This window comes from Pan troglodytes, chromosome 4, assembly GCF_028858775.2.
Source record: "Pan troglodytes isolate AG18354 chromosome 4, NHGRI_mPanTro3-v2.0_pri, whole genome shotgun sequence".
Lineage (NCBI taxonomy): Eukaryota > Metazoa > Chordata > Mammalia > Primates > Hominidae > Pan > Pan troglodytes.
Window position 1 is genome coordinate 19,194,265 of NC_072402.2, and position 26,914 is coordinate 19,221,178.

The window sequence follows — 26,914 nt, forward strand, 5'->3', positions numbered from 1 at the left end:
TTGAATCATGGAGGTGAGTTTTCCCCATGCTGTTCTCATGGTAGTGAATAAGTGTCATGAGATCCGATAGTTTTATAAAGGGCAGTTCCCCTGCACATGTCCTCTTGCCTGCTGCCATGTAAGATGTCCCTTTGTTCTTCCTTCATCTTCTGTTATGATTGTGAGGCCTATCCAGCCATGTGGAACTGTGATCCATTAAACCTCTTTCCTTTATAAATTACTCAGTCTCAGGTATGTCTTTATTAGCAGTGTGGCAATGGACTACTACAAAAGGAGAGCCTAGAAAGAGAACTTTTAGACACTAACAAATCTAACCAGGCCAATCACCACAGAAATAAACCCTGTTTCACTCCCATCCCAACCAGCCAGAAAAAGCCAAGTAGAAAGTGAGATTTCCAACCTTGCCAGGCTGTAATGAGAAATCCCTTTCATTCCCAAGGCATGTGTCCCCCCGTTTTTTCTTACCATATTTTTTTCTTGCAGGTGGTGAATTACTTTATTTTAGAAAAGCAAAAGTTTACAATTTGTGCCATAGGCAGAATATCATGAATTCAACAAGTTATTAATACAGACTTTCAAAAACCTTTACAGATTAGTCCAAAGTAGAAAATTATTTTTCCGACTCTTAGACTCAAGCACATTCAGAAAAAATACACAATTTATAAAAATAAAATGGCAAGCCTAATCACACCAATTAATTGATAGTGTTAACATCCCACACTGGTTCATTTGAACAATTAATGCATAATAAGAATAGCTGAATTACTTTTTCAAGTCCTACCTCCATGTTACATGAAACAATGATGAAACTATTTGTTACTTTTTATAAAACCAAAGTAAAAAATGCCCCAAACAAAACATGAAATAACCACTAACAAAATCTACTAAACAAAAATATTACAGCTAATGTAACTACTCATATAGACCCTTTCTTCACCTCCTTGAGATTTGGCATCTTAATATTATTTCTAAACCAGATATCAGGAAACAACTATGTGTGAAAAAGAAAATGAAAAGTCCATGTCTAATTCACATTAAAGAAGTTTCGGATAATAGTAGCTAGGAAAAACATTTAAGCACACAATGAAACAAACAAAAAGAATTGCCAGCTATAATGGGGTGCATAGGGTAATTGATAAAAACATATAATTTGTCTAATCAAAATATCTTTAAATACCATCTGATCATCAAATTCAGCAAAAGCAAGGATCTAGAATTTTGAATTTTAGATAAGTAGAAATCCAGGACTTTTTTTTTTGGCAGGGTGATAGACACATAGAACAATAGAATAGAACTGGATCCAGAAATAGACCCACAGAATTATGCCCAATTCATATTTTACAAAGACACAAAAGCAATTAAATGGAGGGAAGATAGCATTTCCAACAAATGATAATGAAGAACTGAACACCCATATGCAAAAAAATGAACATTTGCCTAAGTATCAGACTTTAAATAAATGAACTCAAAACAAGTCACATCCAAAAGTGTTAAATTTAAATCCTAAAATATTCGGAAAAATATAGATTATCTTCAGGGTCTGGGGCTAGGAAAAGTGTTTTTAGACTTTCTACAAAAAGAATAATCCATCAAAGAGAACAACTGACAAATTGACTGTTAGAAAAAAATACACCAAAAAAATAAGAAGGAAAAAGAAAGAAAAATCTATGACAGGCTATCATGTATGTGTACAGAATTAAATTTTTCACCTAAAGGAATGCCAAGCTGAGATGTTGACAAACAAATAAAAAATACAACGAGTTGAAGTTGTATTAAATTACTGGAGCACAAGCAATTTACCAGATTTAAAAAGAAACAGTAATACAGTACCATAACTAGGAGAAACTACATAAATAGAAACAGATGCATAAATGACAGAGATGGAAGTAGTAGACAAAACATAAATTCAGCTTATAAACATGCTCAAGAATTAAAATAAAATCATGAAAATATAAAAAGAAATGGAAACTCTTAAAAATTTTAAATTTAAAATCTCAAAATTAAATTATTTAAGATCAAATATTCACTGTCTGGTCTTAAAAGCAGATTAGACACTGTCAGAGAAAAGATCAGTGAACTAGGTGACATAATAAACTTCACAAACTGAATCACTCAGGAATCTGTGGGCAAAAATCAAGCCATCTGATGTACATTAAAATGAAGTAACAAGTTACATATACATATGTACAGATGGATGAGATGTGATGCACCCATACAATGGAATATTATTCAGCAATACAAAGACATGAACTATCAAGTCATAAAAGAATATGGAGGAAACTTAAATGCATATTGCTAAGTGAACAAAGCCAATCTGAAAGGGCTACATACTGTATTATTCTCACTATATGATATTCTGTAAAGGAAAAAGGAGAAAGAGTAAAAATTTCAGTAATTGCCATGGGTTCGGTAGAGGGAGTGATAGATGAATAGTTGGAGCCCAGGGGATCTTTAGGGCAGTGACGTGACACTATTTTATATGATACTCTAATGGATGATACATGTCATTATGCATTTGTCAAAACACATAGAATGTACAACACAGAGTGAGCCATAATGTCAACTATGGACTTTAGTTAAGAGTGATGACTCAATGTTGACTCATCAATTATATTAAATGTTCCAAATTAAAGCAAGATAGTAGGGGAAACTGTATGTAAGAAGGTTGAGGGGTATATGAGAACTCTGTGTACTTTCTGCTCCATTTTTCTGTAGATTGGAAACAGCTAAAAAAAATTTATTAATTTAAAAAATCATTAACATCAACAAATGATAGTTCTTCAAATTCTGATTATCATTTTATCTAGTTTATAGTTTTCTTAATTATTTTACACACTCAAACTATTAACATACAATAATTAGATTAAATGTTACTTTCAAAAATATAATGAATTTTTTAAGGAATACTGTTTTAATAATTTATACTGAATTACTTAAAATTATACAACTTCACTTAAAAGTTGTCTAATATCATACTTCTTACTACTTCAAATTGACCTCCATAGTTCAAATGAGTGAGAGCTAATGTCTGTTGTGAGACAGAGGCAATTGAATGAATTTAAATTATGTGGTATATTTGTAAAAGAATTTTTAAGCTAAAGTATTTCAACACTCTAAAATTGTAAAACATCGTATATTTTGACGACTAGTTAGTGAACAGAAGCTCAAATCCCCTTATATACATATATCATATAAATGTCTATTTTCCAATATGATAAAGTTTTGTTAAAAAAAGCATATCCTCTGATAGATGCCAAAGATACTCTCCTTTAATTCATTTCTAAACATACATATTTATATATTTTGTATCTAACTCATTTATAATTATGCAACTCATACAAATATTTATTCAATCAAACCAAAAAACAAGTCATAAAAAAGGACAAACAAACAAATAAAAATTATAGATGAAGACTAAAAGAAACCTCTTTTTAGTTGGAGGTAAGGATTTTCCTACTTTGATATTCAATGTTTTCATAATCAATTCAAGGTTATGCATAATACGATTCTTGCAGGAGTATAGACAAGCAAATGGATCTGAACCATAGACGATAGTTGATGAAAGTTAAGAATACATCCCTATTGGGACAGAGGCATCCATTTGTCTGGAATAAGGGAAGATTCTCCAGCATTTGGAAAATAAGACAGGAGAAAAGTAAATAGTAGCAGGAGTCCCTAATTAAACAGATTGATCCTCAAATAGGATACTTCATTCTAAACCCAGTCCCTACAGGAGCATAAAGTAGCCCCCTCTTATCCACAGTTATGCTTTTCATAATTTCTATTACTCACTGTACAGTAGAATAAGATGTTTTGAGAGAGAGAGAGAGGAGAGACAGAGACCACATTCACATAACTTTTATTAGAGTATATTGTTATAATTGTTCCTTATGAGTTATTTGATATGATTTGGCTGTGTCTCCACCCAAATTTCACCTTGAATTATAGCTCCCATAATCCCCATGTGTCATGGGAGGGACCCGTTGGGTGGTGATTGAATCATGGGGGTGGGTTTGCCATGCTGTTCTCATTATAGTAAGTGAGTTCTTATGAGATCTGATGGTTTCATAAGGGGCAGTTCCTCTGTACACTCTCTTTTACCTGCTGCTGCCATGTGAAGAGGGACATGTTTGCTCCCACTTCTGCCATGATTATAGGTTTCCTGGGACTCCCCAGCCATAAAGAACTATGAGTCTATTAAACCTCTTTCCTATATAGATTACCTAGTCAAGGGTAATCTATTAGCAGTGTGAGAATGGACTAATACAGTAAATTGTTACCGGGTAGTGGGAAGCTGCTAAGGAATACCCAAAATTTGGAAGCAACTTTGGAACTGGGTAATGGGCAGAGATTGGAACAATTTAGAGGACTCAGAAGAAGAGAGAAAAATGTGGAAAAGTTTGGAACTTCCTAGAGACTTGCTGAATGGCATTGACCAAAATGCTGATAGTGATATGGACAATAAGGTCCAGGCTGAGGTGGCCTCAGATGGAGATGAGGAACTTGTTGGGAACTGAAGCAAAGCTGACTCTTGTTATGCAAAGAGACTGGTGGCATTTCACTCCTGCCAAAGAGATCTATGGAAGTTGAACTTGACAGAAATGATTTAAGATATCCTATGAAAGAAATTTCTAAGTAGCAAAGTGTTCAAGAGGAAGCAGAGCATAAAAGTTTGAAAACTTTGCAACCTGATGATGCAATAGAAAAGAAAAACCCACTTTTTGGGAAGAAATTCAAGCCTGCTGCAGAAATTTATGTAAGTAATAAGGAGAGGAATGTTAAGCATCAAGACAATGGGGACAATATCTCCAGGGCATGTCAGAAACCTTCAAGGCAGCCCCTTCAATCACAGACCCTGAGGCCTAAAAGGGGAAAACAGTTTCCTGGGCCTGGTCCAGGGCCCCTTTGCTGTGTGCAGCCTAGAGACTTGATGCAATGCATTTAAGCCTCCCTAGCCATGGCTAAAAGGGGCCACAGTACAGCTCAGGCCATGGCTTCAGAGGGTGCAAGCCCCAAGCCTTGGAAGCTTCCATGTGGTGTTGAGCCTGCAGGTACACTGAAGTCAAGAATTGAGGTTTGGGAACCTCCACCTAGATTTCAGAGGATGTATGGAAATGCCTGGATGTCCAGGAAGAAGTTTGTTGCAGGGGCGAGGCCCTCATGGAGATCCTCTGCTAGGACAGGGTGGAAAGGAAATGTAGGTTTGGAGCTCCTACACAGAGTCTCCACTGGGGCACTTCCTAGTGGAGCTGTGAGAAGAGGGCCACCATCCTCCAGTCCCCAGAATGACAGATTTACCTACAGCTTGCACTGTGCACCTAGAAAAGCTGCAGACACTCCACATCATCCCATGAAGACAGCCAGGAGGGGGGCTATACCCTGCAAAGCCACAGAGGAAAAGCTTCCCAAGGCCATGGGAGACCACCTCTCACATAAATGTGCCCTGGATGGGAGGCATGAAGTCAAAGGAGATCATTTTGAAACCTTAAGCTTTAATGACTGCCCTATTAGATTTCAGACTTGCATGGGGCCTGTAGCCTCTTTGTTTTGGCTAATTTATCCCATTTGAAATGAATGTATTTACCCAATGCCTGTATCCCCATTATATCTAGGAAGTAACTAACTCGCTTTTGGTTTGACAGGCTCATAGGTGGAAGGACCTTGCCTTGTCTCAGATGAGACTTTGGACTTGGATTTTGAGTTGAGCTGAAATGAGTCGAGACTTTGGGGGACTATTGGGAAGGCATGATTGGTTTTGAAATGTGAGAATATAAGATTTGGGAGGGGCCAGTGGTGGAATGATATGCTTTGTCTGTGTCCCCAGCCAAATCTTATCTTGAATTATAACTCCCATAGTCACCACGTGTTGTGGGACAGACCCTGTGGGAGGTAACAAACATGTGCCTGTGCCTCTATGGTAAACTGATTTATTTTCTTTTAGGTATATACCCAATAATGGAATCGTTAGGTCAAATAGTACTTGTGTTTTAAATTATTTGAAAAATCACCAGACTTCTTTCCACAGTGGTTGAACTAATTTGCATTCCCACCAGCAGTGTATGAGTGTTCCCTTTTCTCCACAGCATCACCAGCATCTGTGTTTTTTTGACGTTTTAATAATAGCCATTCTGACTGTTGTGAGGCTGTATCTCATGTGGCTTTGATTTCCATTTCTATAATGATTAGTGATTTTGAGCATTTTTTTTTTTTTTTTTTGAGACAGAGTCTCGCTCTGTCCCCCAGGCTGGAGTGCAGTGGCATGATCTCGGCTCACTGCAAGCTCTGCCTCCCAGGTTCATGCCATTCTCCTACCTCAGCCTCCCAAGTAGCTGGGATTACAGGGGCCCACGACCATGCCTGGCTAATTTTTTTTGTATTTTTAGTAGAGACAGAGTTTCACCTTGTTAGCCAGGATAGTCTCAATCTCCTGACCTCATGATCCACCCGCCTTGGCCTCCCAAAGTGCTGGGATTACAGGTGTGAGCCACTGCGCCCGGCTGATTTTGAGCATTTTTTATAGGCTTGTTTGGCCACATGTATGTCTTCTTTTGCAAAGACCCTATTCATGTCTTTGCCTACTTTTTAGTGGAATTGTTTGCTTTTTGCTTGTTAATTTGTTTAAGTTCCTGATAGATTTTAAATATTAGACCTTTGTCAGATGCATATTTTGCAAATATTTTCTTCTAATCTATATGTTGTCTGTTTATCCTATTGATAGCTTCTTTTGTTATGCAGAAACACTTTAGTTTAATTAGGTTCCTTTTGTCTATTTTGTTTTTGTTGCAATTCCTCTTGATGTCTTTGTCATGAAGTCAGGTTCAATGTTCAGAATGATATTTCCTAGGTTACCTTCCAGGGTTTTTATAGTTTTAGGCTTTACTTTTAAGTCTTTAATCCATCATGAGTTGACTTCTGTATGTGGTATTTTTTATACCCATTCTCCATGACATATTTATTTCACATTGCATGCCTTTATCAAAATTTCTCATGTACCCCATAAACATGTATGCCTAATATGTTGCTACAAAAAATGAAAAGTTAAAGAAAAATTAAATAAGATATATTGTGTAAGGAAGGGGTCCAGCTTCAATAAACTCCATGACTAAAAAAAAAACTTAAAAATTTTATAATAGTTTTAGGTTTATAGAAAAAAATGAAAAAACAGTACAGAGAGTTTCCATATATTACATATGTTTCATCTATTATTAACATTGTACTGTAGTATGCTACGTTTGTCAAAATTAATGAACCAATATTGATAGATTATTATTGACTAACTACCATTGATTATTCATATTGTTTTAGTTTCTGTCTAATGTCCTTTATCTGTTCTAGGATCATATCCAGGATACCATATCATGTTTATCATGTTTCCTTAGGTTCTACTTGACTATGACAATTTTTCAGATATTTCTGCTTTTTGATGACCTTGATTGTATTTAGGAATACTGGCTACATAGTTTGTAGAATACCTCTCAATTAAGATTTGTATAATGTTTTTCTCATGATTAGACTAATGTTATGTGTTTTGGGGAAGACCACAAAAATAAAGTTTCATTATTATCAAAATGTTTCAAGGACACATACTTTCAACAATAGTTATCACTGTTGATGTTAACCTTGATCACAGGCTGAAGTAGTGTGTTTAAGATTTATCCATTGTGAACCTATGTTTCTTACCCACATTTTTACACTATAATCTTTAGAAGAAAGTAACCATGTTCAGCCCACACCTTAGAGTAGGGCATATTCTCCACCTCCCTGAGGTAGGAATATCCACAGTAATTTTTTCAGAAATTTTCTGCATGGGATATTTGTCTGTCTATACTATGTATTCATGTATTTTATCTTTACTTACATTAGTATGGATCCATAGATATTTATTTTATACATTGGGTTATAATGCAATACTACTTTATTTTGTTGTTGAAATTGTTTCAGCTTTGGTTATTGGGAAATAGTACAATCAATGTCAGTGTCCTTTTGACATAATCCCTATCATGGTTTTTCAATGTATTTGTTTGTTTAGAGTATACAAGGTGTATGTTTTCTGGTAATACAAGGTGCCCCAGGCTCATCTTGTATAGTTTCTTTCTTAGTCATAGAATCAGTCATGTCTCCAAGGAGACTTGGTCTCTTTTATTGGAAGGTGGTATTAGGAACAATGATCTGAGCAGCAGGGGTGCTCACTGGGAATATCATTATTGATAAGAGTCAGCTGACAGAGCAAGGCAATATATGTGTGTATACTAACCAGTGTGTATACATGTCTCCATAAATACTTCTATATGTAACTATCTGTATTTATATGAACATGAGTTCATACTGATGTACCCAACTTAAATCTGTCATTCTAGTATTCTCCCTTGTTTATCTGTAACCTCCAACTCCAACAGTGAGAAATCTGTTTCCCACTCTCTGCCATTTTTTAACTTAATTGTTCAATTCTGGTATACATATATAGTGGCTTTAGAATTTTTAGCCCATACTCTTAGCTTTTTTAAAAAATTAATTGGCCGATTATCAAGGGACATATCTGAGAAAAATCTGCAGATTTACAATCCACACATCACTGAATTGAAAGTTTTTTATGTAGACCTTAAATGTTGGAGTTATTTATATGCATTGGTGCATCAATAAATTTTTGTTTCTTTAAATAAAAATAAGGGTAAAAAAATCCTAGGTGGATCCTTCTAAAAATAAGAAAATCTGAAACATCTAATATCCTTGGTTCAATAAAGTATAGTTTTTAAAACTATATTCTACAGAATTCTTTTGTTAAAAGGAACAATGGTCACTTCAAATTTGCTTGGTTATAAAATAAATATTCTTGTCTTAAGCAACTGCCGGGAAGAAAGATGTCAAATCTATTTTCATAACAGAAGTTATAGCTACTTGTAAGCTGAGGTTTACATGCTTGGAAATTTTCACCAGAAAAGAGAAAAAAGTAACACTTATTATAATCCAGATTCAAATATTGTTGGGAAGGTCTTTGATGTTTCTGATTTAGAGTTTGTGTCAACCCTTTGGATCTAACATTGTAGCCATGACTGGAAAGTATTATTACTTGAGCAAACAAGAGTAGAAAAGCATCGCACTACATTAATTCCAATACAGAAGAGCAAAATTTTGTATAACTTCAATAGGGAAAAACTAATTATTATTTTCTTTGCAAAATGTGTAACTCAGCAATTTTTTGTTAAAATAGCATTAATCAAGAGCTAATATACCTAAAATATTGAACTGAATGTATTCTTTTATATGCAAATAGTGATTAGAAAGTTTAAAGACTAAAAATTAGGGAAATTTATAAATGTGAAAACGAATAGATTTGTCAGAAGGAACATGAATATTATAAAAGGAAGATAAAATAGAGTGAACTTGAAAATGATCTCTTTAATCCATACCTTGAGTATGTTGATGATGCTCTTGCTCAGCTTGAAAATAATTTAGGACCTAGAAAATGGAGTTGAAAAGTACAAAACATTATGTGAAAATAATTAGATCTGTTAGAATCTTTAAAGATCATGCCCATGTGCTTCAAGGTTTCAGTAAGAAGTGATTCTCATGGCTGTCGTAGACTTTAGAGATGATTCTCATAATCATATAAGTAACTGAATACATCGAGCAAAAGAAAAACCCCCAAAACAAACCTGATACACACAGTATATATACACACACAGCCCTTCTGTTATGATTATTGCTATGTGGTAATACTTAATCCTTATTCTCAACATCCCATGAACTAACCATAAAATACAAACCAGGGGCAAAGGATCATCAGTGAAAAATAGCAAGAAAAGGAAAGGGACAGGCAGTAAGAGGTTGCCTCATTGATAATTATAAGACTAGGAAGGAATGAAAAGCAAGAAGCAATAAACAGGGTGGTTTATAGTATTTTATGATATTCACTGGAGACTTCTGGCAAGGGATAGAGTAACTGGCTTCAGCTTACTATGCAAAAAGTACTATGACCACCAGGCAGCAAGTAAGAACATAGGAAAATCTTTCCTCTGTCCAAGAGAGGCATATAAAGGAGATAGGAGCTTGAAATTGAGCTTGAGGTTGTTCTTAGGAGTGCGTCCCTATTTATTATCTGAGAAGAGGTTTCTTATAGCACACTTATGGACAGTAAAAGGAAAAGCAAAGCAAACTTACTCACTGTTTGCTGGCAAAAACTATACTTGATTATATTTCCACATTCAAAAATAAATAGGATTAGAAAGGTTCTAGATTATACTGTCATATAAAAGAAAATGAATATTGCATTCAGCATGCCAAGATAAAGAATGCACTCAAATTGCAAAGATGAAGAATCAATTTCAGGGGGAAAAGGATTACCAAAATCAGAGGAAAATTTTGGAAAGCACCACATTCAATTTTCAATTAAATGCAAGAAAGAGTGTGTGATAAAGCAGGTATAAGATACAATAATTAGATAACAGATTTTATATAAAGAAATTAGTAGAAATTTAAACATATAAGAAAATAAGACAAACATGGAAATATTTTAAGGAGAATAAATTTCAATGACTAAACTAAATAACATTCATACACAGGGGGTTTAGAATTTATTCCATAGACAGCAAAATCAGTGACATGGTAAACAAATTAGGAAACCAAGTTGTTTAAAAGGAGAAGAAATGATTAGAAGAAAATGAAAGAAATAAAGAAAAGAGGAAGCAAAGAGGGGAGGAAAGAAGGAAGGAGAGAATTCTGGAAAGAAGAAGGAATAAAGGAAGAGAGAGAGGGGATGGTTATAAACAGCTGTGTTCTCACCTATGCATAATTGAGATTTTGAAGATAATGTCAGAAGAAATATAGTGGACATCTTATGCCCTCTTCTTTCTTGGCTGTAGAATCATCAGGGTCATTATCATAATTGATATTTACTGACCATTCTTCACATGCCAAGAACAATACTAAGCACTTTAAAGATCTGAACTTTCTTTTGAGAAGTGTCTGTTCATATCCTTCGCCCACTTTTTGATGGGGTTGTTTGTTTTTTTCTTGTAAATTTGTTTGAGTTCATTGTAGATTCTGGATATTAGCCCTTTGTCAGATGAGTAGGTTGTGATAATTTTCTCCCATTCTGTAGGTTACCTGTTCACTCTGATGGTAGTATCTTTTGCTGTGCAGAAGCTCTTTAGTTTAATTAGATCCCATTTGTCAATTTTGGCTTTTGTTGCCATTGCTTTTGGTGTTTTAGACATGAAGTCCTTGCTCATGCCTATGTCCTGCATGGTATTGCCTAGGCTTTCTTCTAGGGTTTTTATGAGTTCATGTCCTTTGTAGGGACATGGATGAAACTGGAAACCATCATTCTCAGCAAACTATCGCAAGGACAAAAAACCAAACAGCTCATGCTCTCACTCATAGATGGGAATTGAACAGTGAGAACACATGGACACAGGAAGGGGAACATCACACTCCAGGGACTGTTGTGGGGTGGGGGGAGTGGGGAGGGATAGCATTAGGAGATATACGTAATGTTAAATGATGAGTTAATGGGTGCAGCACACCAACATGGCACATGTGTACATATGTAACAAACCTGCACATTGTGCACATGTACCCTAAAACTTAAAGTATAATAATAATAAAATTAAAAAAAAAGATCTGAACTTTCAGTAGCATTCAACACATATAACTACTCCCCTTCTTCTAACACCATCTCTCTCTTTTCCATCTTTTCTGTTGTTTCATGATCTCAAGTGATCTGAAATTTGTATCTCCAACACAGAATGCCAACTGTATTTCCAGAATGATATATCTTAATGTCTGTTAGAAATTTCCCTTTGAATATTTCACAGACATGTTAAACATTTTCAAAACTAAACTCATTTTCTCTCCCTAAACATGCTCATCCTTCACCATTTACTATCCCAGTAACTGGTCACTACAGTGATGTATGTGGGCTACTTATAGAAATAAATGATAAGAAAAAAATAAACACAAAAAAGCCTATGCCACTCAGTATAAGCAGAAATATATTTTATGCCTCACAGGAAATATTATACCAACTTTCTCTTTCCTTTCTTTCTCTTTCAACTGAAAAAATTATGCAAAAATATAGCCAGATTGCTTATGGCATTAGTGTGTACTGTACCTAGATAGTCATAAATATGACAACTATGAGATAAGTAAGCTCACAGCCTAGTATACTGACCAAACCCCAAAAAGGTTTGAACATTAATTCCAATCAAGATCTTCCTATATGATCAGGTTTAGATAATAATTTTAAAGATTTTGGGATTTAAGTAATTAGAAAAATATCACCTTTTATCATGAAGTAATATTTATTTAAAAGTGCCTTTTAACCAATCACATATAAAATAGTATTCCTATGATGTTAGTCTGTTTTAATTTTGTTATTGATTTTAATACATAACATATTTATAGTGAAATGTTTTTGAAACAAAGTGAGATAATTTAGTTATTTTAAACAGTTCAGCTCTTAAAAGTATTCATTGAACCGTGATTTTTACTTAAATATTACATCTATGTGAAGCAGCAGAGATAAGAAAAAATAAAGTACTAAATGGTCCTGAGGGGCAGAGCTATTGAGGATCTCATCCTAAATTAAAGAAACATACTACAACGCTGTGTAGCTCACACAGTTCAGCTCTCTTTTATTTTACATCCTATCCTGGGTATGATTCTTATCTCAGCTTTGTAAAAATTAATCATCTTTTTAATTACATCCTACATTTAAAAGTATCTTGATTTTAGGAATCCCACAATTTCCATTTTAACTGAATGCTTATAATGCTGCAACATTCTTTGTAATACAGTAATAAGCTCATAAAAAGAAATATCTATTGGGCACCTACCATGTTCCATACCCCACATTAAGCATAGCACTAGACAACAAAAAGGTGATCACATCTCTATTGTTCCAATAGTCTAGAAGAAGATTTAAATATTGCCTGACTTAATGTCATTGAACAGATAATTATTGAGCATCTACTGTTTGCCAGGAACTGTTCCTGAATCTAGTACTAAAGTAGGCAGACAAAATTCCCATTGTCTTAGTCCATTCTGTGTTGCTATAAAAGAATACTTGTGTCTGGATAATTAATATAGAAAAAAGTTTATTGGACTCACAATTCTGATAGGTAGAAAAGTTCAAGATTAGGCATCTGCATTTGGTGAGGGCCTCAGGCTGCTTCCACTCATGGCAGAAAGTGAAGTGGAGCCTGAGTGTGCAGAGACCACACAGCCAGAGAGGAAGCAAATGAGAGATGGAGGAGATGCCAGGCTCTCTTTTAAACAACCAACTCTGGAGGCCACTTATAGAGTGCGAATTCACTCACCTTGAGGGAGGGCATTAATCTATTTAGGAGGGACCCACCTCCATGACCCAAAAACCTTCCATCAGACCCCACCACCAACACTGGGACCAAATTTCAATATGAGATTTGGAGGAAACAAATATCCAAACCATAGCACCTTCATCGTGGTACTTGCATTCATGAATACATACTCTCAAAAGGTATCTATAATGTGGAAGAGAGGTTCAGAGTACTGTCTGTATCATTGAGTAATAGTTTGGGAAATTGGAAAAATTTTCCTTAAAGAAATGAGAGTCTACTTAAAGGATGAGAGCATGAATTGGAAAGAGCAAGAAACATATGATGCCTTATTTCTATTCTAGACCAGAGGCTGGGATGTGGTAGATCTTCTAACATATGAGATTAATTAGTCAGTTAACTGTTGAAGGGTATGTAATATTAATTCAGTACAGATTGGCTTTTGTTAACCTAGCTGCTTAATCTTAATACACATTAACAAGTACTTTTTAATATTAGAATACAAAAAAAATCAACTAGTAAGACAGAAACTTGTACTTAAGTATTACAAAACTTATCACACCCAACAAAGATGAATGTAAATTATTTCAAGATTATTTGTTCTTTTTTTTTGAGATGGAATCTTGCTCTGTTGCCCAGGCTGGAGTGCAATGGCTTGTTCTCGGCTCACCACAACCTCCGCCTCCCGGGTTCAAGCAATTCTCCTGCCTCAGCCTCCTGAGTAGCTGGGATTACAGGAGAAAACCACCATGCCTGGCTAATTTTTTGTATTTTTAGTAGACACATGGTTTCACCATGCTGGCCAGGCTGATCTCAAACTCCTGACCTTGTGATCTGCCTGCCTCAGCCTTCCAATATTTGTTATTTTAAATTATCTACACTATTTCAAGTGAGACACGTGAATAAGTGAGACATGTGCATAAGAGTGACATATTGTAGTATTTGCTTCTTATCAGTTAATAAATATATAGAATATGGAGGAAGATTCAAATGACTTCTAGACTTCAGGGTAAAATGGTATTATTTAATCTGATCTCACCTTGGGAATCCTATTTACTCAGTTTTTGATCTTTTTTTTTTTTTTTACCAAAAAGACGTATACAAAATGGTAATAGTGTCTAAATAGAGAACAGATATGTTACGTGAAAGTGATGATAAGATAGAAATAAAGAAATATATATTTCGGGATATAAACATGATATGATCAAAGAGATAAAAGCCCTGAATTTTTAAATCACCCAAATAAATTGATTTGAGGTATAAATAAAAGCTAAAACCTCATTAACAATATGTATTACTAGGCAATTGCCTATTCATTGCATTGCAAACACCAATATTTTGAGGAACAACTAAATTTTCCCCCCCAAAATGTTCTCTCTTTTCATGTATGCAGCTTTAGTCAAAAGGAAGATTTGATGAAAGTATGGGTAATTCTAATAAAAGGGAAAAAAAGATTAGTATTTGAGATGTGAACAAAAAATCTTGCAAGACATCAAAGAGGCTAATAGCTCTGTAAGAGTCTCCTACAATTCTCAAACTTTAGTCTTCACAGTAATCAGAATAAATAAAAACTGCATTCCTTGCTAAAAAATACATCTTTAAGAACTTGCTCATTGGAAAATTGAAAGAAAATATAGGAGAGAGAGTGGAAAAATGCCTGGGACTTGAGAACAGAAATCTCTAGCATTTCTTGACCAAAGATGTCATTCTAGGGAACCCTGTCCTTTTCTGAATATGGAACTCACCAGAGGAGAGCTTCTTCACCTGTATCTCAATTAATTTGCTTGCTCAGTGTGGAAAAATTTCCTCCTCCAAAATTCAAGACATCCTTTTTCTTCTTATTTATTTAAGCTCTGCCCATCAGATCTATGTTATTTGTTAAAAGCTTCTTGTCCTGTGGTCCTTGCTAATGAACTAAAGTTTGCTACTGTTCATTCCTCCCCATGGTAACGAGAAAAATATGTTCTGGGGTGCCAACATCTCTTGGTAAAATTAATCTGCAAACAATTGCAACTGAAATGATTTCACTCATAATAGTTTCCTAACCTGCTCTTTGCCATAACATTTTAACAAGGGTTAATAAAATAATTAACATGTTCAGGCAAATGTTTCCTGTCAGAGTCATCAGAAACTATTTTGAAAATAAGTTTTAGTTTTTGAACAATGAAAGACAGACATTTAATTCCAGGCTTTAGGAGATATGATTACATTAAGATTTTGATAAAATTTATGCATTGGGTCCATATTTTCTTCAAAAGAACACCTTTTCAATTTTTGACTTTGAATATTTCAAATTCTCACAAAATATGTTTATAAACAAAGGTTGATCAGACATAATCAGGATTAAGTGAAAAATAAATCCCTGTCCTTAACATTTCATATGACTGATGCGTATGTTAAAATACTGTAGGAATTCACAGGACAGAATAATTCTGACTAATGTGATATGACCTATAGGAAAATATTAAAGAAGTACATTTTCAACTGTTCCTTAGAGGTGCAATATATATTTCTCTATACTGACACAAAAATTTTCAAGATTACCAAAACTGCTTTTATAAAATATTCTTCCTTTGACTGTATATCTTAATCAGTCACTCAAGGAAATTCCCAGAGTTTCAGCAAGGATTTGCAGATGGTTATGCAGAACTGGCTGTCCCACTCATGGAGTCATAAAAGCAAGTTATAAAGGAATGGATCATAGATCTAGATAAGAAGTGATGATTATCCAAGCAGTCCACATTTTATACATGAGAACACTGAAAGTAAATGGCTTTCCAAAATCAGAGTCAGCCTGAGGTTATAAAGCCTCTCTAGGGTAGCCTAATTCTCAGGGTTCATTTACTGGAACACAAAGCAATGTAAAGTCAAATATCCTCTAGCTATGAGATCATAATTCTTAAATTTCCTTAACCACTCTCTGAGTTGCGTTGAAATCAATCACATGAGTAGAAGTGTGCAGCTGTCCTCAGACAGTTCCCAATCTCTTGAATAAAACAAAAAATATTGGTATTATGATCATTTTCCCATGACAGCAAATTTGAAAGAACAACAACAAAATATTACCAGGAACACTGAAAATATCTAATAATGTATCAAGATCAGATATAGCAACCTTTCTTAAATTTTACATTTTGTAAACCTCCTGTCCTATGTACTTTGTAATAAATGAACATAATCTTTGGCAGAAAATAATTCTATCAAAGAATGTTTGTACTATTGATGCAGACAGTCTGTATCCTTCAGTTACTGCAATTGTTAATCATCATAACAATGGTGATTAAAGATCATTATTCAATAGTATTTTAAATGTCAATGAGAAGAGTGAAACTCTATAAAATACTTGAAGGATGTATTCTGAGCCAAATACGAGTGACCATGGCCCATGACACAGCTCTCAGGAAGTCCTGAGAACATGTGCCCAAGGTGGTTGGGGCGCAGCTTGGTTTTATACATTTTAGACAGGCATGAGACATCAGTCAAATACATCTAAGAAGTACATTGGCTTGGTTCAGAAAGGTGGGACAACTCAAAGCAGGGGCTGGGGAGGGGGGAATGCTTCCAGGCTATAGGTAAATTTAAATATTTTCTGGTTGACAGTTGGTTGAGTTGTCTAAAGACCTAGGATGGATAGAAAGGAAATACTCAGGTTAAGATAAAAGATTGTGGACACCAAGGTTCTTTTGAAGTCTTATAGTGGCTGCCCTTAGAGACAGTAGATGACAAATGTTTTGTATTTGGATCTTTAAGGTGCTAGATTTTTAGTTAATCTCTTTAGGATTGAGAGGGCCCGAAGGAAAAAGATCTAGCTATGTTCATAGAGATTCTTCACAGATGCAAATTTTCCCCTACAAAGTATAGCTTTGCAGGGCATTTCAAGATATGGCAAAGATACATGTTTTGGGGTAAAATATTTTTATTTTCTTCCTTGTCTCGTAATGTTATGTCAGAGTCACGTTGGAAAGTAAGTCACAATATACAGGGTTACATAACCAACCTGATGAGAATTTATGATTTCTAGGACGTAACTTTCCAGACCCCTTAGGTAGGAATTTGGGCAAGATAAAAATCAGAGCTTAGTCCTCATAAACTCTGCTACCGAAAATATTTTTCAATGTAATTTCCTAATGAAGACCCACTGCAATTTAAAACCTTTATTAACCTACAGCAATATAAAAAATAAATATTGAAAACAATGATATATGCAATCAGAAGACCTAAACAAGATACATTTAGAAAGAAAGCAGTCCTAAGGAAGCATTAAAATAAATTATTTTCACTAATTCGATTATTCAAAAAGGAAAATCACTGAAATTGTAGAAAAGCAATAAGAAATAAAAATTTCAATTACATGTTTAGTGATAGCTATGTGCAAAAACTGTGCTAGACATTGAATCATATTTAAACACCTTCAAAATGACCACAGCAAGCAGTTGTTATTATCCTGATTTTATGAATGAGAAAAATTAGGCCCCCAGCTGTTTATTACTCATGTATTCATTTATTCAAAAATAGCTTTTGGATATACGATAATCTCACTCCAACTTAAACTCTCTCACTGACTATTTGATAATAATAGGTCAGATATTCTTTAAAAAGTATATAGCTATTGAATGTCTGCTCTGCTATGTTTATTATTTTGTTTGGTGAACGAAGACATGGATAAGCCCCAAGGTCATGGAGTTTATAATCTACCAGAGGAGATAAGTAGTTAAAATAAATACATTTTCTTGGTTATCTAAAATTAACAGGTAAATTTAGATAGAGTAAGGAATGATGGGTAATAATATAAAATTTGGTGTTGCTACTTTAAACATGTGATCAGGTTGACAGTTATAATATGCTAGTATTTTAGTAGCAAACTACATCAAGTGAGGTAGAGAACCATGGTGATGACTGAGTGAGTGAATTTCAGAAAGAGGAAATACTGAGGGCTAAGATCTGATAGGCAGATTACCCAAAGTGACTCAGCTAGAAAATAGTTTGAATCCTCATCATAATGATTTCAGAGCCTGTCTTCTTACCCACTGCAGAATGCTAGAGCATGTCTGGTTTCCCATGACCTCACCAACATTGCACTATTTCAGACATTTTCAGTTTTAACAATTAAATAGCAAAAATAATGATTTATGTTCTTTTCTATTTGCAACTTATTACTAGAAAAGTTAACCATGTTTTTATGAATATTTCTGTTATTTGTATTTATTTTTCTGTGAATTACCTATTCAGAGTTGTATTAGTCTGTTTTCATACTGCTGTAAAGAACTGCCCAAGACTGGGTAATCTATAAAGGAAAGATGTTAAATTGAGTCACAGTTCAGCCTAGCTGGGGAGGCCTCAGAAAACTTACAATCATGGCAGAAGGGTAAGGGGAAGCAAGGAACCTTCTTCACAAGGTGACAGGAAGGAGAATGAACGCAGGAGGAACTACCAAACACTTACAAAATCATCAGATCTCGTGAGAACTCACTCACTATCACAAGAACAGCATGGGGGAAACTGCCCCCACGATTCAATTACCACCACATGGTTTCTAAATGTGGGGATTTGGGGGGTTACAATTTAAGATGAGATTTTATGTGTGGACACAGCCAAACCATATCAAGAATCTTTGTTTATTTTCCTATTGGGTTGTTTACTTTAAACTTTCTACATACTAAGTTTGTGTAAAAGTAATAGTGGTTTTTGCTATCACTTCCAATGGCAAAACCCACAATTTTTATGTTTTGCGTCAACATAATACATGTGCACACATACTTAAATATACACACATGCCTATCTATATAAGATATCAACACTTCAGCTAATTATTTGTATTAAAATATTTTATCAAAATTTTATTTATCACTTAGCTTTTTAATTGCTATATCATAGTCATAATTATTTTAGGATACATGTGATATTTTGGTACATGTATACAATGTGTAGTGATCAAATCAGGATAACGGGGACATCCGTAACCTCAAACATTAATTTTATCTTTGTGTTGAGAACATTACCATTCTTGTCTATTTAAAAATATACAATAAATTGTGGTTAACTATAATTTTCCTACTATGTTATCAAATACTAGAACCTATTCCTTTTATCTAGCTGTATTTTTGTACCCATTGAACAAATTTTCTTCATCTCCCTCCTCCTCTCTTTTATTTCCAGCCTCTGGTAACCACCATTCTGCTCTCTGCCTATTGAAATACACTTTTTAGCTCCCACAAATGAGTGAGAAGTACAATATTTATTTTTGTGTGCCTGGCTTATTTCACTTATTATAATGAACTCCAGTTCCATTCATGCTGCCGCAAGTGACAGAATTCCATTCTTTTTTTATGGATGAATAACACTTAGCTTTTTTATGGGGTCTTATATAGATGTTCTAAATTTACAAGTGAATACATATTTCAAATTTTTTCAAGGTTTAATTTGAACAACTAAAAACTCTGACATAAAATATGGATTTCCCCACACCATTTCAAAATGAAATTTTCCCTTGTTGTCTGTTATCTTCTGTTCCTTCCAGCCATGATAATGACCTTTAAGATCTTCATTCTCAATTGAACTGTTGTGGAAGACCCCAACCATAATTGCAATTTAATCTTTTCTAAACTCATCAGCATAATGATAAAGGTGCTCTGCATTTGATGTCAAAATACCTCTTCACTGAAACTACCCTCTGTGTTGCCAGTGTATTAATATACTAATCACAAAACACCTGCCATTCACTGTTTTCCATGCTTATTTATATTGTACTGTTTTACCTCCTACTCCCTGTTTCTTCATTACTCCTTGTTGGATAGACCTGAACTTCATTAGAGGTCACACCTAAACAACAATCCCTGCACAAAGATGTTCTGATACCTTTCTTGAAAGGAATGCCTTAACATGTGTGGCATTTTAGAATACCTGAGCATTTTATCATACGTTGTGACTAAGTTGTTGGTTAAAAAAAATTCGCCTACTAGCTAATTTTAGGAAGCATCTGCATGATGGTACCTATCCCAGCATGTGGGAGATGCTCAAGTGGAGTTTTGAACTAACACACTCTGCAGTGTAAGGAAGGTAGATGATCAAACTGACTGGACTTCTGTCTCAGTGTATTAACACTTTCTCTCAGTTATTTATTCTTGTTCTAATTAAATATTCAGATGTGAGGGGTACTTATTAGTCCTGGTTAGTTTATTGAGTGACAGATAGGAGATAGATAAGAATATTTCTGCCCAGAGGAGAAAGGTAGTCAATAAATTAATCAATTGAAGTCATGATAAAATGGGCCACAAACTATCCATTCATTTATGTGTTCTAAAAATCAATGATTTTAATGGCACCACTGAAATGAGTCACATGGTCTTTATAAAATAAATTTGTTACTACATTTTGGATACCATCATGGGTTAAACAGACTATCATCAGAGACCTCTTTTAATATATAATCATAGATTTAACAATAAATTTCTTAGGTAAAAATGCATATATTTCTAATATTAGATCATTCTTACATGCTGTCCCTTCTACTCACTTTCCCTCTCTCTTTAGCCCATTGATATGTTTTTTTTTTTTCCATTCTGGCAGAAAAATCTAAGCACAGGATGACAATAAAATGTTATGAAACCTGTACAATTTCTTAAAAATTGTATTAAAGAAAATATAAATAGTTAAATAAAAGCCATGTTTACACTGAAATAAAATAAAGGATGGGAAAAGGTAGTATCTAAGTTTTCTACTTATTGGCAATCCTATAAGTTATAGTTTTTGAAATATTTAAAAGAAAGCAATAAAATTGGCAGCAATTCATATAAAAATTAAGAACATAGATAATAAAATTAGACATCCAATTTTATATTACAACTTTACCTCATATGCTGAGTGGTAATGAATATGTGCATTTTTTATTGTCATAAAGTTGGTCATCTTAAACCTTTATAATTCATTTAATGTCTTTAGCCATATCCCCTCTATTATTTCTGAATCAGTCATTTATATTTTCTCTTTTATTCTTTATTGATATACAAAGATGTATCAATTTTCTTATTCAATTCAAAGCATCAATTTTTATTTTATTGACATTTCTATTTTTTTTCTCTTTCATTGACTTTAATTTTATTATATTTTCTTTTCATCTACTTATGTTAGACATAATTTGGTCTTATATTTTGGGTTTCTGAGGAGAGCAACTTAGATTATAATATTAGACCTTTTTTTTTCCCAGTATAATAATTCAAAGCTAAAATTGTATAGCAAACCACTATACTCCACAATTATTAATAAGTTGCCTTTTAATTTTATTTAGTTCAAAATATTTTAAAATGTCCCATGCTATTTCTTTTATTTTCTATTTTATTTGGAAGTATGTTAACATCCCAATACTACAGATTTTCCAAATATCATTATGAAATGAATTTCATTATTATAAGAGAACATGTATGCAATATCAAACTTTTATATTGAAACTCACCTGATTACTAATTATTATCTCTCTTGGTGAATGTACCATGTGCACTTGAAAATAATATTTGTTCTGCAGTTGTTGCGTGTTCTATAAATGTCATTTAAACCAAGTTAACCGACTATGTTAAGTCTTCTATATCATTATTACCTATAGACAATGAATTACTGAGGAGTGTTTAATATCCCCACCTAAAATTGTAAATTTGTCTGTTGTATTTTCAATTCTGTCATTTTTTTAACTTTATATATTTAGAAACTCTGTTACAAATGTTATAAACATTTAGGATTATTATATCTTCTTGATAAATAATTAACCTATTATTATGAAATTTCCTTTATAATCTGTGATATTATGTTTAGAGTCTCTTTTTCCAGGCATTAATACAGCTATCCAGTTTATTATGAATAATTTTGTACTATTATATCATCTTGCTTTCTTTTTACTTTAGCCTATCTTAATCTCTAAATTAAAATGATATTCTTTTAGACAGCACAAAGTCAAATTTTCTTTTTGAAAAGCTCTTCTAATTAGAGTATTTGTTTCATTTACACTTAATGTACTGTATGGTTGGATTTTAAAGAATCATCTGGTTATTTGTTTTCTATCTGCTGATTTTCCTTTGTCCCCTATTTTTTGTTTTCTTTAGACAAAAATATTGAGTATATAGTTTTATCTCCAATTGCCTGTTAACCTTCTACTAAATTTTAAATTTTAGTGGCTGCTCTTGGGTTAATAATGTCCATCTTCTCTCATTATAATCTGACTTCAAATAGTAACATAGCTCTTCCTATATAATATAAGAACTTATACTTTCATTTATTCCCTTTTATTCTTGTATAAATTGTATTTTATATTTTAGTTCTACACATGTTATATATCCAACAATACATTATTATTTTTCCTCCAATTTTTCTTCAAATAAAATTTTTAAAAATCTCTTTCATTCTTACCTTCAAATATCCCATATTTGGAGCTATTTTTTTCCAAGATTCCATCTGGTGTTATTTTTCTTCTGCTAGAAGAACTTCCTTTAACATTTGCATAGTGCAGATTTATTGGCACTAAGTTTTCTTATAGTTTCACCAGTCATATTTGAATTGACTAAGGTTTTTCTTCAGTAGTTTTCCCCAGATAGAAAGTTTGCATGCTCAAAACTATCCAACTAAAACATTTGTTTTTGAGGACTGTTAAGTTTGTCCTTGGCTTACACTGTCTTTTTTTCAGGATCTTGTAACTATCACTCCATTGTCATCTGTTCTTGACTACTATGGAGTGACTAGATCCTGATGCCATTTTCCTTTTAAAAGTGACTATAGGAATTTTTTTTTAATTTTTAAGTTCTGCAACTTAAGTAATGTATATTCCAGTGTTGACAAATGTGGGTAGATATTTCCTGGTATAGTGGATGCTCTTTGGAGGAGTTTTGTGGCATCTTTAATTTTAGAAAATGTTCCTAAATTATAATTATTTATTATAATAGTTGAATTCCACTTCAGAAACTCCAGCTATACATATATTTAATCAAATTTGTGCTTTGTTTCTATTATTTTTTCTTAATTGTTTTTAAAAAGTATTTATTTCCAACACATTTTGTTTACTTGTCTCATTCCCAGCTTCTGAATCTCTTATTATCCTATCTTAATATTTTTTCAACTATGTTTTCTTCAATTTTACTTCCTTTCTGTGGCAATTTTACATTTTCTTCTTTTTTTTTTTCAGAATGGAGTTCTGTGAGCTCAATTTCAGCTATCTGCTGTCTTCGAACTCATATAAGTTCTTAGATTTCTGCTTTGTATTCTTACTTTTTATAATTAATTGCTTTATATTTCACTAAAAAAAACCCTGTGATTTCAATTGTCCTTTCTTACATGACAACATTTATGTGGTGAGCAGTTTCTTGTCTGTTACTAATCATGTTCTTCTGCTTTCTTTATTCATATGACACTCTTATATTGATATTTAATTGGCTCCTCTCAATTATTCATTATTGAAAGGACTGGGTTTCCTAGAGAAGCTATTTCTTGCAGGGTCTTGTGATAGAGTAAGGGGCAAGGAAGTATTTCAGGCTAACTGATGTTCATAAACAAAGGACCTCTTCTTTCCAGCTGCTGAACAGATAGGTTGCAGTCTAAAAATATGGCTTGCTTATGTCATTCTTTGTATAGTATGAACCTCTATGCATTTGTAAAATATAACAGCTCTAGGGATCCACTTCCTATATCCATTTTGTAGACACAACACATAGCTTTTACACTGTGCTGCTTCACCTTCAGGGAATATAGTCTTGTTAATTCGTTAGAGACCTGTTAGCACTGGTCTTTCTCCGCAGCTGCTCTCCGCTTCCTACCATACATCTCCTGTAGAAACTCGACTTGGAATCCATCTCTAGTTTTGCCAACCTTTGAATCTGCATATTTTTTTTCTAAATTACTAGGAACATAAGGGGGAAAGGCTGATTTTAAGCTGTCGTGTATAGATTAGAATTATGCCTTTTAAAATTTTTGTTACCATGGGATCTTACTATATTACAAAATAATTAAGAACAATTTAAAATCTGAAAAACTGCTGAAATTCCGCAGTGTATTTTTGCTGATTCTTTCATCTTTTGACCTTTCATCATATGCTTGTTTAAAAAACTGTCTGAATTATGTCACCAAATGTAGTGGTATCAAAGTGCCAGCAGCTCACAGAACTAATTATGAAATCTTAAGACTGAAGTCAAAAGTTCTATACTATCACCAGCATTGCAGGTTGTCTTCTTGTATTGGACTATTTTTTTCGGGCACATTTCAGGATGGGATGTTACTGTAAAGTTGTTAGTGAGTTTTTCCTTTTTGTTTTCAAAATCCCCACAGCACATTTATATCCATTTGAGTATTACACAACGGCTGCTGAATGCCAAATATTTCAGAAGCCTTATTTTTTATTTTAGAAATGTTTGAAGATGGGGCTATGGGAGACTGGTTTGGTTTGGTAGTGAGCGCTTTCTCCCAGGCTTGCAAAGGGAAGACCACCTTATTGCTGTGTCCTCACAGGGCAAAGACAGAGGAAGAAGGCAAGCTGTGTGGTGTCTCTTCTTATAAGGGCACTAATCCCAGCTTGGGGGCTCCAGCCTCACTGCCTCACCTAAACTTAATTACTTCCCAATGGCCCCAGCTCCAAATACAATCATAGTAGGAGTAAGGGCTTCAACATATAAATTTAGGGTGAAACACAATTCAGTCCATAGCACATAATGAGGTAGAGAGTCTGTGGACATCACTTCATAAAACAGATTGGCTAAAAGAAGTACATTTGAGAGTTCCTAGTTCAAAGCTCCTATGTGGGAACAATTTGTTAACTAATGTAAATTCTAATTGTTATGAACCAAATCTGCATAATTTGAAGGTATTTGAAAAATATCTATATTAACATGCTTTAAGCCTTATAATAATCCTTTATCTTTTCTCCTTTCCACATATGCATATTCATATATCCCCTCTGAAAACATATTTCCCATTGAAGGCATATTTCAAATTTAAGTTTGTCTTTGTGCATCAGATTTAAAAGATACATCAGTGACTGGGTCATAGATTTGGAATGGCAATTGCATGCATCTCATTTCCACGATGATTAACAGAGTCCAGTTCCTAGCCCATTAAATATAACTTACATTCAGCTGCGGAAACCAGAGCTACATTTCAGTTAACTGTAGTTCTGCCAGAAAGAACATAAATGTGGTAGTCCCTAGTAAGACTTGACTAGTTAAAACACTTGATAATACTACTTTTTCTTACTTTTCTCATATCTACCCTACCACCTTCTCACTGTGCACATTAGCCTCTTCAGTTAACATGCTATGCCGTGAGCCTCAAAGGTTGATAACCAAGATAAAATATGGCCATGGCCTTCATTTCCCTGCAAGTTGACTTAGTGTAGATTCTTTGTCCACCAGCTTTTCCCTGTTTAATTACTAAGTGGCAAAACATTTAGGTGGTTTTGTTTTCCATTTGAAAGTTATCGTGATTCATAAGAAATGATGAAATACTCCTTTGGGCCAGGATAAGGGGAACTCATAATTTTTACATAGTCCATCCAAGTTTACCACAATAATAAGGAAATTATTTCTGGTTGTAATTGGTGATGCCAGAGGCGTAAATTTGAACTAGAAACCTGATTTCCTTTGGAGAAAAAAAAAAAAAGATTGATTTTGGGTGGGAGAGGGAAGGGAGAATGCAGGAAGGTAATTAGAGGTTCTTAACTGAGTGAAATGATACAGTACTGGAGAGGTTTGTTTATCTAACTAGATTCCAAAGGTTGAAACTCCACATACTTCTAAACTTTAAAGCTTCAAATTCAGCATATATGAAAAGCAGCCCAGAGGCATTAAAAATGTTTCATATCTATCCAGTTTAATGATCTCAGTATACACCTAATGTTTTACAGGGAAATGTCATGTAACTTATTGCACAATAACAATAACTTTGTGAAGTAACTTGTTCCCATTTTATAACTAAGCTCAAAGATGTAAAGAGGGCAATTACAGATTTCTACATGGATCATGTGATCAACTCCAATTCCTGATAACTGTATCTTACTCACTTGCCTGATTTTCTGTTCACTCATTCTTGTTTTTACCATGATTCCCATTCAATTACTCCTGCTTAGCTCACATAGAGATGTTAGAAATCATGTATTCCAAACCTCATTTATGTTATAAATGATGAAACTAAACTCCAATGTTATACTTAATGGCCTAAGGGTACACAACCAGTTAGTAACAGATTTGAGAACAAAACACAGGAGTGACATGATGCCTGGTTCAGTAGTGTCTTCCACTGTGTGTTTGTCTCTCTTTCTGTGTGTGTGTGTGTGTGTGTGTGTGTGTGTGTGTGTGTGTGTGTGTGTTCATCTTGGGCAATTGAGAAGCCATCCTGGGAAGATAATAAAGAATGATCCACTTCATTGTGCAATTGCTCTGTACAATAAGTAAAAATATTTCTTGAAATCTATAAACAAGAAATCATTTTTTCCCACTTCAATTCTCTACTTTCTTCAGGTAAAATCTTGTTCATGGTTTTTGGATTTTGAATAAGAATCTTACTTGTTCTTATCAGGAGTGGTTCAATTTTTGAGAAGTTTCTGTCTTTATGCAGGCTTCATTCTACTGAAAAGACAA

At 33.9% G+C, this 26,914-nt stretch overlaps 1 long non-coding RNA gene and 1 other non-coding gene across 2 annotated transcripts in view; both read left to right on the forward strand.

Moving 5' to 3' along the window:
• The window catches only part of LOC134810063 (uncharacterized), a 595,943-nt gene that overhangs the window by 199,396 nt on the left and 369,633 nt on the right, over positions 1-26,914 (forward strand). The gene's annotated exons all lie outside the window — the stretch shown is intronic.
• On the forward strand, positions 17,832-17,905 carry LOC112209334 (small nucleolar RNA SNORD81). Its single transcript, XR_002944075.1, has one exon. It is a non-coding gene; the product is annotated as a small nucleolar RNA SNORD81 (small nucleolar RNA).